At 39.0% G+C, this 14,976-nt stretch overlaps 1 long non-coding RNA gene across 3 annotated transcripts in view; it reads right to left on the bottom strand.

Moving 5' to 3' along the window:
• The window catches only part of LOC113190326 (uncharacterized), a 117,605-nt gene that overhangs the window by 47,027 nt on the left and 55,602 nt on the right, over positions 1 to 14,976 (bottom strand). For 2 of the 3 annotated variants that reach the window (XR_003301767.2, XR_013343610.1), the window contains exons 5-7: positions 5,240 to 5,362; positions 4,557 to 4,642; positions 509 to 2,050 (exon numbers count right to left, since the gene is read on the bottom strand). This is a non-coding gene — a long non-coding RNA (uncharacterized LOC113190326). Of the gene's footprint in view, positions 1 to 508; positions 2,051 to 4,556; positions 4,643 to 5,239; positions 5,363 to 14,976 lie in introns of those variants that run through there. The other variant, XR_013343609.1, reaches the window with a different exon arrangement.

Genomic DNA, 14,976 nt, shown 5'->3' on the forward strand with positions numbered 1-14,976 from the left:
TGTCAGCTGTTTGAAATTTCAGATTCAATTAGTTCTTAGTGAGAAAACTCTGCTTTGTTTCTTATGGAATAAGCCCTGAGCTGGTGCAGTTCTCAGCACATACAGGAACACCTTCTTTTGAAGAGTTTTCTATGAATGCAGGAAATTACCAATTTACTGAATTTCTCCCTAAGATTTTCAGATGGATTTCATTGAAACTTGTCAGAATTGATGAATTTACCAGTCTCACATTGCTCCCCAATTTTGGTGTTCCTGAGATCATGGTTTCTCGTGCAAAGAGATTTTATTTTTTTTAGTTTCAATTGGTTTTGTCCTTCCTCAATGAATAAATAGAATTGGACCAGGAGATCAAAAACAGGTTAGCTGTTTGAAATTTCAAAACTCAACTTAGTTCTTAGTGAGTACACTCCATTTGTGCCCATAATCTGGCTGGGCTGCCTAAGTCCGGCTGGGCAAAATAACCGAGAGGTGACAAGCAACTTGAAGGTTGAAGCAGGAACTACTTTATTGCGAGTGAAGTCAGCAGGAACTGAGAACTTGGGCACCCAAGGTAGCAGGAGCCGCTTCTCTGCTGGACCACAGAGGTACATATACCCAACTAATTACACACAGCTTAACTTAATTGACATCATCTAGACACAGCAGTCAATTCATTAAGGGATCCTCATCATCTTAATGGCTTGCTGGCGGCTCAAAAACCACTCCTCCTGGCATACTGCCAGGTGCCATCTTAACTTGGTTGTGGCCCTCAACACATTTGGTTTCTGGTTGAAGCAGCCCTAAGCAGAAATACTTCTCAGCACATGGAGGATCAACTTCTTATGGAAGAGCTTTAGGGGCTAACTAAAAATTATCAATTTACTGAATTATTCTCCCCAATATTTTCAGACTGATTTTATTTAAACTTGGCAGAATTGATCCCTCATCCAGTCTGACATTCCTCCCCATATTTTGTTTTCCTAGGATCAAGGTTTCCCTCGCAAGGAACCTTTTCATTTTAAGGTTTCACCTCGTTTTGCCATATATTGAGAAATGAAAGAATTTGGGCCCAGAAATCAAAACTGGTTTGTGCTAGCTGCTTTACATTCCAAAATATTGAATAAGTCCTAGTGAGCACAATCTGCTTTGTTTCTGTTTGAAGTAGCCCTAGGCTGAGGTGGTTCTTAGCACTTTTGGGAACACTTTTTTTTTTTTTTTTGAAGCAGTTTAGCTGCTAGCAGGAAACTACATATTTCCTGAAATTTCTCCCAAAGATTCCCATGTGGATTTCATTAGAAGGTGGCAGAATTGATCCTTTCACCAGTCCCACATTGCTTCCCAATATTGGTTTGAATTCCGGGCAGGGCGGGGCAGGGCAGGGCAGGGCAGTACTGTGGGCAGACCTGGGAAAACAGGAGACAGGCCTGCTGCAAACCCGGGCCAAGTGCACCACCTGACACATCTGGGGCAATGTCGCAGGACGGCTAGCAGGGACTGGCGACAGGCCCTGTGGTGACACCCTGATCAAAAAGGCTTTTCCACGCACCTCCCAGGCCTCTTCCCACGCCCCGCGCAGCATTCTCCGGAGGTCCTGGTCGGCCTCCCACCGTCCTCGGCTGCCGGTCTCCCTAGGCTCGGGGTTCCCCTGGGGCGACTCCTCGCGGGCTGGGCTGCACTCTGCAGGCAGGAGGCTCTGGAACCGCCCTGCCTCCAGCAGCCTGGTGTCCAAGGGACCCGGACCACGAGGGATCTCAGACCCTAGAGTCCCGCATCCAGCAGAAGACACTCCGCCTCCACAAAAGTATAGAAGGCCCGGAGGGGTGGAACGGAATTGGCTGCTAAAGCCTCTGGGGAATGCAGTCCAATCGAGACTCAAGGATTCTGGGAAGTGTAGTTCTCTGCAGAGATGAAACACTGGCTGAACCTATCTGGTGCCCAGACCCCAGTTGAGGGCTCCCTTTAGTAGAGCTGGGCTTTGCTGACGCCCTCCACGATCCATGTGGAATCTTGGATTCCAGGAAGTGAATACTTCATTGAGGGCAGTGTCTTGTACTCTTCATTTGTGTGAATGCTGGAATGTAATTATACAGCATTTTAGAGGAAAATCAAAAGAAGAGCATGGTTGGAGGAATGTGGGACGATTTTGTAGATTGAATAGGATAGACTAGGCAGGTGGGAATGGAGCAAAGATTCTGAAGTAGTGAGGGAAGGAGGAAATGAAGGGGTTGGATTCAGGTACTGAGAAGCCATCGGGTAATTTTATTTTAAAGTAAATTTTTGTTTTCAGTTACAAAGCCCGGTGCAATGGCACATGCCTATGTTCCTAACTACTAAGGAGAGTGAGGCAGAAGGCCAGCAGGAACAACCTATTGAAACCCTATCTCAAATAAGTAAATTTCAATTACAAGACAAATTCAGAAATATAGTTAGGAAAATTATGACGTATGAGACAGATTTTTTTTGCTTTTCTTTATAGTTTTACCACCCATTTATACATCTTACAGAATAATTTCATCTGTTATTAATTTTATGTGATAAAATCATACACCTGTATTTTCAAGTCACTCAATCTAAGAAAGTCTAAAATAAGACAGGCATAGACAAAAACTGTCCTCCAAACATTTTCTTTGTAATTACCCTTATGATTTTCCTACTGTACTGTATAGGACAATTTGTGTTCTTTCCAGACTTTAGCTATTCAGGACCATGCTAACACAAGTATACCACGTCAGTGATAAAATCTAGGTGGTTTTGGTATTTAGGTATTTATTATAAACTTCTTTCAGTTTTGCTTTGTGTTTGAAAATGTTCACCATAATGTTGTAAAGGTACTTAGGTATTTATTATAAACTTCTTTCAGTTTTGCTTTGTGTTTGAAAATGTTCATCATAATGTTGGAAAAATTCTATATCTTGAATTTAAGCCACAATGTAGAAGCTCTTCTTAGGTTGTCCTTATAATTTAAAAACCCTTGACATGACACAACAATGAGCCTAGGAGGACTCTGAAATTTGGAAAGAAGTTAGGCAACTGGGGACTTTGAAACTAAGAAGCCACTTAATAGAAAATTCCTTTATTTTCCTTATCATCTCCCATATCTTCCAATTAAAGAGTTATACAAGCTGTAGATAGGTAGCTTATATCACCCCCCATGTCATATATTGAATCCTAAAACCTAAGATGATGATATTTGAAGATGGAGTGTTTGGAAGGTAATTAGGTCATGAGATTGGAGACCTCATGAATTGGATAATTGTCCTTGTATAAAGAGACATGAGATCTTGCTTTTCTCTAACTATCTACCAAGTAGGATACAGCAAGAAGTTGGCCATCTGCAAGTCAGCAAGTGGATCACCAGATACTGGACCTTCCCGTAGCTTGTTCTTGAGCTACTCAGTCTCCAAAACTTTGAGAAATTGATGTTTGTTTTTAAGCCACTCAATCTATGACAGTCTAAGACAGGCACAGACACAAATAAAATACTATAAAGAAAGCTGTTTCTCTTAGCCAAATGACCATTTGGTGGCCTCTACCTTACTGTACCCAAACACCAGCAAAACAACAATAACAACAAAAATCTCATATCCCCTCATTTCATGGAGAAAAGAATAGCACATTGTTCTCAAATAAAAAACAAAGAACTATCAGGCTGGGGTTGTAACTCAGCAGTAGAATGCTTGCCAAGTACATGTAAGGCCCTGGGTTCGATCCTCAGCACCACATAAAAATAAATAAATAAAATAAATGTAATTCATCAAATGGCTCATAATACAAAAAATACTGACTTTCCATTTTCAGATAAGGACAGAAAGGGCTGGAATGTGACTCAGTGGCAGAGTGCTTGCCGCACATGGGTTCAATTCCCGGTCCCCATTTGCCTAATAATAATGATAATAGCAATATCTTTGGGATGTAGTACAGTGGTATAGAGTGCCTGGGTTCAATCCTCAGTACAACAACATAACAACAATAACAATAGTAAAGAAGGAGGAGGAGGAGAAGGAGGAGGAGAGGAGGAGGAAGAGGATTAAAAGAAAGTTCAGGCAAAAAAGAAAATAACAGGAGATTAAAAGACTGTGTGAATCAAAAGAAATCATGGGGGCAGGAGTCAACTCACACACTAGGGAAAACTCTATAGAACATATAGGCTTGCTGTCAATATCCAAGTCCATGGACTCAAACAACTGTGGATTGAAATTATTTGAAAAAAATAAAAAATTTAGTCTGTGCCAACATACCTTAATCTTTTTTTTTGTCATTATTCTATAAACATTACTCTATAAAACAAAGGGTGACTATTTAACATTTACATTGCATTAGGTATTATAAGTAATTTGGATGTAATTTAGAGTATAGGAAAGTATGTGCATACATTATATGCAAATACTATACAAATTTTATATTGCACTTATGGATATTGGTATCCACAGTCAGTAATGGAACCAACCCACCATCAAATACTGAGGTTGGGTAGACCCACCCATCCACCACGCAGCCTGCGCAATGGTTTCATTAATGAGGTTCTAGGCATAAAGTTAGTTAGAAGAGATCGGAATAAAACACACAGACTCAGTTACCTTATTTCTATTGCTAGGTCCGAGACGGCTCACCTCTCTGGTTCCCACCTCTAACCGCCCAGCAGGGCAGCAAGGATTACTCAGGGCTAGCAAGAGAGAGAGAGAGAGTGAACACGCCGGGGAGTAGCTTTTTATTGGAGAACAAGAGATTCATGGGAGAATTCCATCCAATGAAGGTTGAGGTGGGGGCTGCAATCCAAGGTCAGGGTCAGTGATTGGGTCCCCGGGGTCAGTGGTTAGGCACACCCCCACACGGATGGGCTCTCTCATCAGGAAAGGGCCGGGAAAGCTCCGACACAGCCAGAGCGCCTCAGACCCTTAACGGAAGCCACCCAATCACTTGTCAGAATGGCTTCCCACTCACCCACACCAGCCTCTGGGATCCCAGGTGCACAGCAGTTCTGGTCCAGCCCTTTCCCAGAAGGGCAGATACAACCAGAGCCAAGCCTATGGTGCAGGACTGCCTCTTCCGACCAGCAGACTAATGTGAGGGGTAAAGCCTGGCCTACATCCACCCACACCTGCCTCTGCAGGGCCCAGGCACACAGCAGGCCTGGTCCACCCTTTCCCAGCAGGGCAGACACTGCCAGAGCCTAGCCTCTGGTGCAGGACCACCCCTTCCTACCATCAGACTACCAGGGGAGGTCAAGCCCAGCATCCCAGATCCTCCCACTCCAACTTACCCAAGACCCAGACCCAGGATGCAGTAGCCTTCATTAAGGGACACCAGCAGGGTCTGGAAGCCTAACATCAAGGTGAGGTACAAACAATCTGCATGGTAGAAACTGTAATATCTCGGATTCACACTGCAAAAAAAAAAAAAAAAAAAAGACAAATAGACAACATAAAAAAACAAGGGAGGGAGGAAAGGGCCCCAAACAAACCAGAACACATGGACAGCAAAGTGGATGAAATATCAGTGAAGGAGTTTAGAAGGTTCACAATTAAAATGACCTGTTAATTTAAAAACATGACCTAAATGGGCAAATACAGGCAAAAAATGATCACTCCAACAAGGAGATGAGAAAACAAATACTGTTAGCAAACGATTACTTCAAGAGAGAAATACAGTCCCTGAAAAAAAAAAGTCAGAAATTCTTGAAATGAAGGAAACAATAAATCAAATAAAATCTCAATGAAAATCATAACCAACAGACTAGATAACTTGGAAGAAAGAACATCAGATAATAAAGACAAAGTATACAATGTGAAAAAAAAAAGTTCACCACACAGTGAAGAAAGTTAGAAATCATGAACAGAACATCCAAGAATTATGGGACAGCATCAAAAGACCAAATCTACAGGAAGGCACAGAGTGTCAAACCAAAGGAATACACAATCTCCTCAATAAGATATCAGAAAATTTCCAAGCATAAAGAACAAATTGGAAAACCAAATACAAGAGGCTTACTGGACACCAATGTATACAATTACAACAGATTTACACCAAGGCACATTATAATGAAAATGTCTAGCATACAGAATAAGAATCGAATCTTAAAAGCCATAAGAGAGAGGAATCAGATCACATATAGGAAGAGACCAATTAGTATCTCAGCAGATTTTTCAACCCAGCCCTCAAAGCCAGCAGATAGTTGAACAACATATACCAAGCTCTGAAAGAAAATGGAAGCCAACCAAGAATCTTATATCCAGCAAAACTAAGCTTTAGATTTGATGATGAAATAAAAACCTTCCATGATAAACGGAAGTTAAAAGAATTTAGAGCAAGAAAGCCTGCACTACAGAACATTCTCAGAAAAATATTCCAAGAAGAAAAAAATGAAAAACAATGATGAAAATCAGCAGAGGGAGGGATTACAATAAAGGAAAATCTAATCAGAGGAGAAACCAAGTAATGTTAAATACCAAAAATAAATAAAAATGGCTGGGAATACAAATCATGTCTCAATAATAACCCTGAATGTTAATGGCCTAAACTGACCAATCAAAAGAGAGACTGGTAGATTGATTTTTTTTTTTAAAAAGAGACCCAACAATATGCTACCTCCAAGAGACTCATCTCATAGACAAACACATTCACAGACTGAAGGTGAAGGGTTGAAAAAAATCATACCACTCACATGGACTGTGGAAGCAAGCAGGGGTTTCCAAACTCATATCAAACAAAGTAGACTCCAAAGTAAAGCCAATCAAAAAGGATAAAAAAGAACACTACATATTGCTCAAGGGAACCATACACCAATAATACTTAACAATTATAAATATATATGCCCCAAACAACAGAGCAGTTATGTTCATCAAACAAACGCTTCTCAAGTAGACCACAACACAATAATTTTGGGTGACTTTAACACACCTCTTTCATCACTAGATAGACCTTCCAAATGAAAGCTGAACAAAGAAACTATAGAACTCAATAATGCAATCAATAACTTAGACTTAACTGACATATAGAATATTTCACCTACCAACAAGTGAATATACTTTCTCCTCAGCACCACATGGATCCTTCTCTAAAATAGACAATTTACTATGCCACAAAGCATCTCTTAGCAAATATAAAAAAGTAGAGATACTACCCTGCATTCTAGCAGATCATAATGGAATGAAATTAGAAATCAATGATAAGATAAAAAATAAAATCCACTCCAACACCTGTAGACTAAGTAATATGCTATTGAATGAACAATGGGGTATAGAAGACATCAAGGAAGAGATTAAAAAGTTTTTAGAGGTGAATGAGAACACAGATACAACATATCAACATCTCTGGGACACTATGAAAGCAGTTCTAGGAGAAAAGTTCATTGCATAGAATTCATTCCTTAAAAGAAGAAAAAGTCAACAAATAAATGACTTAACACTACATCTCAAAGCCCTAGAAAAAGAACATATCAACATCAAAAGCAACAGGAGATAGGAAATAATTAAAATCAAAGCTGAAATCAATGAAATTGATACAAAAGAAACAATTAAAAAATTGACAAACAAAAAGTTAGTTCATTAAAAAAGTAAATAAAATTGACAGACCCTTAGCCATGCTAACAAAGAGAAGGAGAGAGAAAAGTCAAATCACTAACATACATGATGAAGAAAAAATATCACAACAGATACTACAGAAATACAGAAGATAATTAGAAATTATTTTGAAAATATTCCAATAAAATATTGAAGGCACCATCAAATTTCTAGTCACATAATTTGCCCAAATTGAATCAGGATGATATACACAATTTAAACAGATCAATTTCAAGTGACTCAAAAGCTGACACTATCAAAAGTCTACCAACCAAGAAAAGCCCAGGAATGGACGGATACACAGCCAAGTTCTAGAAGACCTTTAAAGAAGAATGGATACCAATAATCTCCAATTTATTTCGGAAAATAGAAAAAAAGGCAGCACTTCCAAACTCATTCCATGAGGACAATATCACTCTGATTCCAAAACCAAGCAAAGACACATTAAAAAAAAAAAAAACACTTCAATATCTCTAATGAACATAGATGCAAAAATTCTCAATAAAATTCTGGCAAATCAATTACAAAAACATATCAAAAAGATCATGCACCATGATCAAGTGGGATTCATCCCAGATACAAGGTTGGTTCAACACACAGAAATCAATAAATGTAATTCATCACATCAATAGACTCAAAGATAAGAGTCATATGGATCATCTCAATAGACGCAGAAAAAGCATTTGACAAAATACAGCACCTGTTTATGTTCAAAACACTAGAAAAACTAGGATTAACAGGAACATATCTCAACATTGCAAAGGCTATCTATGATAAGCCTCAGGCCAACATCATTCTAAATGGAGAAAAATTGAAGGCATTCTCTCTAAAAACTGAAACGAGACAGGGATGCCCTCTTTCACCACTTCTATTTAACATTAGAGAAGCATGCCAAGCCAAGCATAAAAATAGTGTTTATTTAAAAAGGTGTAACAGACTTCTCCCAGAAGGGAGAAGGGGGTCATAGCTGGTATCCTGGTATCCCAAGAGGTGAGAGTGTTCTGCCTTTTTTATATGTTAACACTGACCAGAGCAATTAGACGAAAGAAATTAAAGGGATATGTATAGGAAAAGAAGAACTTAAATTAGCACTATTTGCTGATGATATGATTCTATACCTAGAAGACCCTAAAAGTTTCACCAGAAAACTACTAGAATTAGTAAATGAATTCAGCAAAGTAGCAGGATATAAAATCAACACCCATAAATCAAAGGCATTTCTGTATATCAGTGACAATCCACAGAAAGGGAAATGAGGAAAATCACCCCAATTTCAATAGCCTCAAAAATAAAATGAAATAAAATACTTGGGAATCAACAAAAGAAGTGAAAGAGCTATATAATGAAAATTACAAAACCCTAAAGAAAGAAATAAAAAAAGACCTTAGAAGATGGAAAGATCTTTTGGATAGGCAGAATCAATATTATCAAAATGACCATGCTACCAAAAGCACTACACAGATTTACTGCAACTACAATCAAAATTCCAAATGGCATTCCTCATAGAAATAGGAAAACCAATCATGAAATTCATCTGGAATAATAAGAGACCCAGAGTAGCTAAAAAAAATCCTTAGCAGGAAGAGTGAAGCAGGTGGCATCACTATACCACACCTTAAACAATACTACAGAGCAATAGTAACAAAAACAGCATGGTATTGGCACCAAAACACATTGGTAGACCAATGGTACAGAATAGAGAACACAGATATTAACCCACAAAACTACAGTTATCTTATTTTAGACAAAGGAGAAAACACAGCCTCTTCAACAAATGGTGCTGAGAAAACTGGAAATCCATATTCAATAAAATGAAATAAAACCCCTATCTCTCACCATGCACAAAATTTAACTCAAAGTGGATCAAAGACCTAGAAATTAAACCAGAGACCTTGTGCCCAATGGAAGAAAAACTAAGCCCAAATATTCATCATGTTGGATTAGGAACCAACTTTCTTAATAAGACTCCTATGGCACAAGATTAAAACCAAGAATCAATAAATGGGATGGATTTAAACTAAAGAGCTTCTTCTCAACAAACGAAAACAGTGAGGTGAATAGAGAGCCTACAGAATGGGAGCAAATCTTTACCACAAGCACATCAGATAGAGCACTAATCTCTAGGATATATAAAGCACACAAAAACCTTAGTACCAAAAAAACAAATAACCCAATCAATAAATGGGCCAAGGAACTGAACAGATACTTCTCAGAAGAGAATATACAATCATTAAACAAATATGAAAAAAATGTTAAACATCTCTAGAAATTAGAGAAATGCAAATCAAAATTACTCTAAGATTTTATCTCACTCCAGTCAGAATGGGAGCTATCAAGAATACAAACAACAATAAGTGTTGGCGAGGATGTGCGGAAAAAGGCACACTCATATGCTACTGCTGGGACTACAAATTGGTGCAGCCAAAATAGAAAGCAGTATGGAAATTTCTTGGAAAATTGGGAATGGAAACACCATTTGACCCAGCTGTCCCTCTCCTGGGTCTATACCCAAAGGACTTAAAAACTTAAAAATTACAGGGCCACAGTTTATAGCAGCACAATTCACAATAGCTAAACTGTGGAACCAACCTAGATGAACTTCAATAGATGAATGGATAAAATAAATGTGGCATATATACACAATGAAATATTACTCAGCAATAAAAGAGAATAAAATCATGTGAAATAGGAGGAAGAACATGGCGGCGGGTGGGGAGAGAGCACTCCTGTGACCTCCTCACCTATGCTGGCAGAGAGAGACTTCAGAATGACTGGATGCTGTCTGCTCAGAAATGTCCTGCAAAGTTGAGCTGAGGTGAAACCTAAGCGAGGAGTTTGAGATTCTCAAAGGCCACACCGTGCTCGGGCGCGGGTGAATCCAGGCTACCCAGCGCGTGGAGGTACTGGCTGGTTGATTGGCGACCCACTGTCAACCCACCGCCAACCTGCCATGACTCAGCACTAAGGAGACCCACGAGCAGCAAAGATAAACAAAACTTCGGACCCTTTGAGGAGGTGCCAACCGAGCCTTCATGGGCCAGCAGACCAAGATCTGAGGTAGGGACTTGGGAGAGTCAGACCAGACACACCCTTCCCATCAGACACCTGGGCAAGGAGACCGGCGCCCACTATGGCAGAGAACTGACCTCATCAGAGTTTGGTGGAAGGGATCACTCCACAGCGAAATCGGTGACAGCATGTGTGTGACCCTCAGCCCTCCCTATCCATACAGCTGGGGAATCTCAAAAATCTCTCCCCAGTTCTCCATGGGTGTGATTATCGGAGCAGAGGGAAACAGGAGGGGCACGTGACCTCCAACTCCCCCTCCCACCAGTGGCAACAGCCGAGGCCTTTTTCTGCCAGCTCTTGGGGCGGGGCTAACAGAGGGAATCAGGCAAAATAAGCTGAGGACCCCCAGCTCCTGGCTCCACAACCTTGGAGTCTGGGTGAATGGCAAACAGAGATAGTGCCCAGTTGTTCAAGAGAACAGGGTACCCCGGGGACTGCAGGCCTGGAGTGTAGCTAGATCTGTGGAGAATGGCACCAGTGAGTGGGTCCTGGCTGGCAGGAGAAGCGGGGTGGGGGGGTGGGGGGGAGGAAGGGAGGCTGGAGACCAGGAAGGGCCCTGGGCAGCCAGGATTGGAGAGCTGCCCAGTTGGGGAAGAGAAGCTGCCTCACAGGGATTGTTTTCTGCGTATTGAGGGCAGAAGCTTGGCCCGGAGGGCACAGCTCCACCTACTGGAAGAGAAGATAATACTACTCTAAGACTGCATTTATCTTTTTGTTTTCTTTTCAATTTTTATTTTTCACTTTTCTTTTATTCTATTTTACTCTCTCTATTTCTCTTTAGTGACTTCTTCCTTCCCCTTCCCCTACCTTTCCTCCCAAGCATTAGGACTTCTATTATGTGTAATTTACTAAATGCATATAGGTGAATGTTCCGAGGCTGTCTATAGTGTTCCCAAGTCCCTAGCTACCCTCAAATACTCAGGTCCATTCTCCTGTTAATATCCCCCTTCAGTAGAGCAATCTTCCAAAGTAGCTAAGATATACTAAACCCCATACCATCACATCACCCGACCTAAACATAAAGTCCTAAGACCAAACTGCAGATCGCTATACACCATCAGAATCCGTATGTCTTTTATGAAACAAATGAATTTGCTTTAAAATACAATAAAACTTAACATCTCTAGACATAGTCTCCCATCACAATGGAGAGATCCCAGGGATATACAATACCAAAACAAATTTTAGGAGAAAATAGTAACACAGCAGTCAAACAGAGCTGGAAAGTAACGTGAGCATCATGAAAAAAAAACAAGGAAAAAAAGATTACAAACAATGCACGCCAGCTTAAATTTACAGGAGAACCTAGAGGCATCAGAAAAATGGTCAGTTAAAGAACTCAAGGCATACTGACTCAGATGGAACGGAACCTTAAAGAGGTCATTAGACAGCAAATATAAACAATGAAAGAACAATTTGACAATGAATTACATAAACAAATTCAAGAAGCAAAAGAACAACTCTACCGGGAGATAGAGGTTATAAAAAAAAATCAAACAATAATCCTAGAAATGAAGAAAACTATAAACCAAATTAAAAACTCAAATGAGAGTATTACCAGTAGAGTAGATCAAGTAGAAATCAGAACATCAGACAATGAAGGCAAAATATATCATCTCAAAAAGTGTCTAGTCAACTCAGAAAGGATGGTAAGAAACCATGAACAAAACATCCAAGAGATATGGGATATCATAAAAAAAAACTTAAGAGTCATTGGGATAGAGAAAGTATAGAGGTCCAAACCAAAGGAATGAGCAATCTGTTAAATAAAATAATTATAGAAAACTTTCCAGACATGAAAAATGAAATGGATGTCCAAATCCTAGAAGCCTACAGGACGCTGAACATACAAAAACCACAATAAACCAACTCCAAGACACATTATTATAAAGATATCCAACATACAGAACAAGGAGAGAATATTAAAAGCTATAAGAGAAAGGAGGCAGATTATATTCAGGGGTAAACCAATTAAGTTAACAGCTGATTTTTCATCACAGATGCTAAAAGTGAGAAGATCCTGGAACAATGTATTTCAAACGCTGAAAGATAATGGGTGCCAACCAAGAATATTGTATCCAGCAAAATTAAGCTTCAGGTTTGACAATGAAATAAAAATCCTTCATGATAAAAAAAAAAGTTAAAAGAATTCGCAGCCAGAAAACCAGCACTGCAAAGCATTTTGGGCAAGACCATACACGAAGAGGAAATGAAAAAGAACAACCAAAACCAACAGTGGGAAGTTCCTCAGTAAAGCGGGGGGGGGGGGGCGGGGGGCTAATCAAAGTGGGAAAAATAAACCAAATTAAAAACAAATAAATAAATAAATAAACAAACATGACCACAAGTACAAACCATATATCAATAGTAACCCTAAACATTAATGGCTTAAACTCACCAATAAAGCAACATAGGCTGGTAACCTGCATTAAAAAAAAACAGATCCAACAATATGCTGCCTTCAGGAGACTCATCTGATAGGAAAAGACATACACAGGTTGAAGGTGAAAGGTTGGGAAAAAATCATACCACTCACATGGTCCTAGGAAGCAAGCAGGGGTGGCCATCCTCATATCGAATAAAATTGACTTCAAGCCTAAGTTAATCAAAATGGATAAAGAAGGACACTATATACTGTTAAAGGGAACCATTCACCAACAAGACATAACAATTATCAATATTTATGCACCAAACAATGGTGCTGCTATGTTCATAAAACAAACTCTCCCCAAGTTCAAGAGTCAAATAAACCACAACACAATAATTATGGGTGACTTATAACTGTAGAACACAACTCTCTCACCAGTGGACAGATCTTCCAAACAAAAGTTGAATAAAGAAACTACAGAACTCAATAACACAATTAATAACTTAGACTTAACCAACATATATAGAATGCATCAAGCAGATATACTTTTTTCTCAGCAGCACATGGATCCTTCTCAAAAATGACCATATACTATGCCATAGGGCAACTCTTACAAATTATAAAGGAGTGGAGATAATACCATGCATCTTATCTGATCATAATGGAATGAAATGGAAATCAACGATAAACGAAGGAAGGAAAAATCAAGCATCACTTGGAGAATGAACAATAGGTTGCTGAATGATCAATGGGTTTTAGAAGACATCAAGGAGGAAATTAAAAACTTCCTAGAATTAAATGAAAACACAGACACAACATATCAGAATCTATGGGACACCATGAAAGCAGTTCTAAGAGGAAAATTCATTGCTTGGAGTTCATTCCTCAAAAAAAGAAAAAAAAACAACAAATAAATGATCTCACACTTCATCTCAAAACCCTAGAAAAAGAAGAGCAAAACAAGAGCAAATGTAGTAGAAGGCAAGAAATAATTAAAATCAAAGCTGAAATCAATGAAATTGAAACAAAAGAAACAATTGAAAAAAAATTGACCAAACTAAAAAACTAAAATCATGGCATTTGCATGTAAATGGATGGAATAAGATAATGCTAAGTTAGCCAATCCCAAAAACCAAATGCCAAATGTTTTCTTTGATATAAGGAGGCTGATTCACAGTGGGGTAGGGAGGGGGAGCATGGGAGAAATAGATGAATTCTAGATAGGGCAGAGGTGTTGGAGGGGAAGGGAGAGAACATGGGGTTATTAATGATGGTGGAATGTGATGATCATTATTATGCAAAGTACAGGTAAGAAGGCATTAATTGGTGTGAATATACTGTGCATACAACCAGAGATATGAAAAATTATGCTCTATATGTGTAATAAGAATTATAATGCATTATGCTGTCATATATAAATAAAAAATAAATAAATTTTAAAAATACTGAGAGAGTGGCAAACTGATAAGGGATTAAAATCCAAAATATATAGAAAATTCAACCAAACACACAAAAAGACAAAATTCAACCAAACACACAAAAAGACAATTAACATTGCTATTATCAGGTAAATGAAAATCAAAACTACAATGAGATATTACATCACATTCTTAGGTTGGCTACTATTTTTGTTTAAAAAAAAAGCAGAATGTAGCAAGTGGTGTCAAGGATGTAGAAAATTAGAGTGTTAGTGGCAATCTAAAATTGTACTTATGTTATGGAAAACTGTGTGATGGTTCCTAAAAAAATGGAAACAAAAATCCTACATGATCCAGATTATTTCACTTCTGGGTATACAACCATAATAATTCAAAGCAGAACTTAAACATTTTAACACCCATGTTCATAGCAATACTAGTGAGGAGTCCTGCTTCCTCACAAGTTGAGGTGTAACATTAGAGAAGCATGCCGAGGCAAGCAAAAAATAGGGTTATTTTAAAAGGTGTAACATAGACTTCTCCCAGAAGGGAGAAGGGGGTCATAGCTGGTATCCTGGTATGC

The sequence above is a fragment of the Urocitellus parryii genome, chromosome 5, assembly GCF_045843805.1.
Source record: "Urocitellus parryii isolate mUroPar1 chromosome 5, mUroPar1.hap1, whole genome shotgun sequence".
Classification (NCBI taxonomy): domain Eukaryota; kingdom Metazoa; phylum Chordata; class Mammalia; order Rodentia; family Sciuridae; genus Urocitellus; species Urocitellus parryii.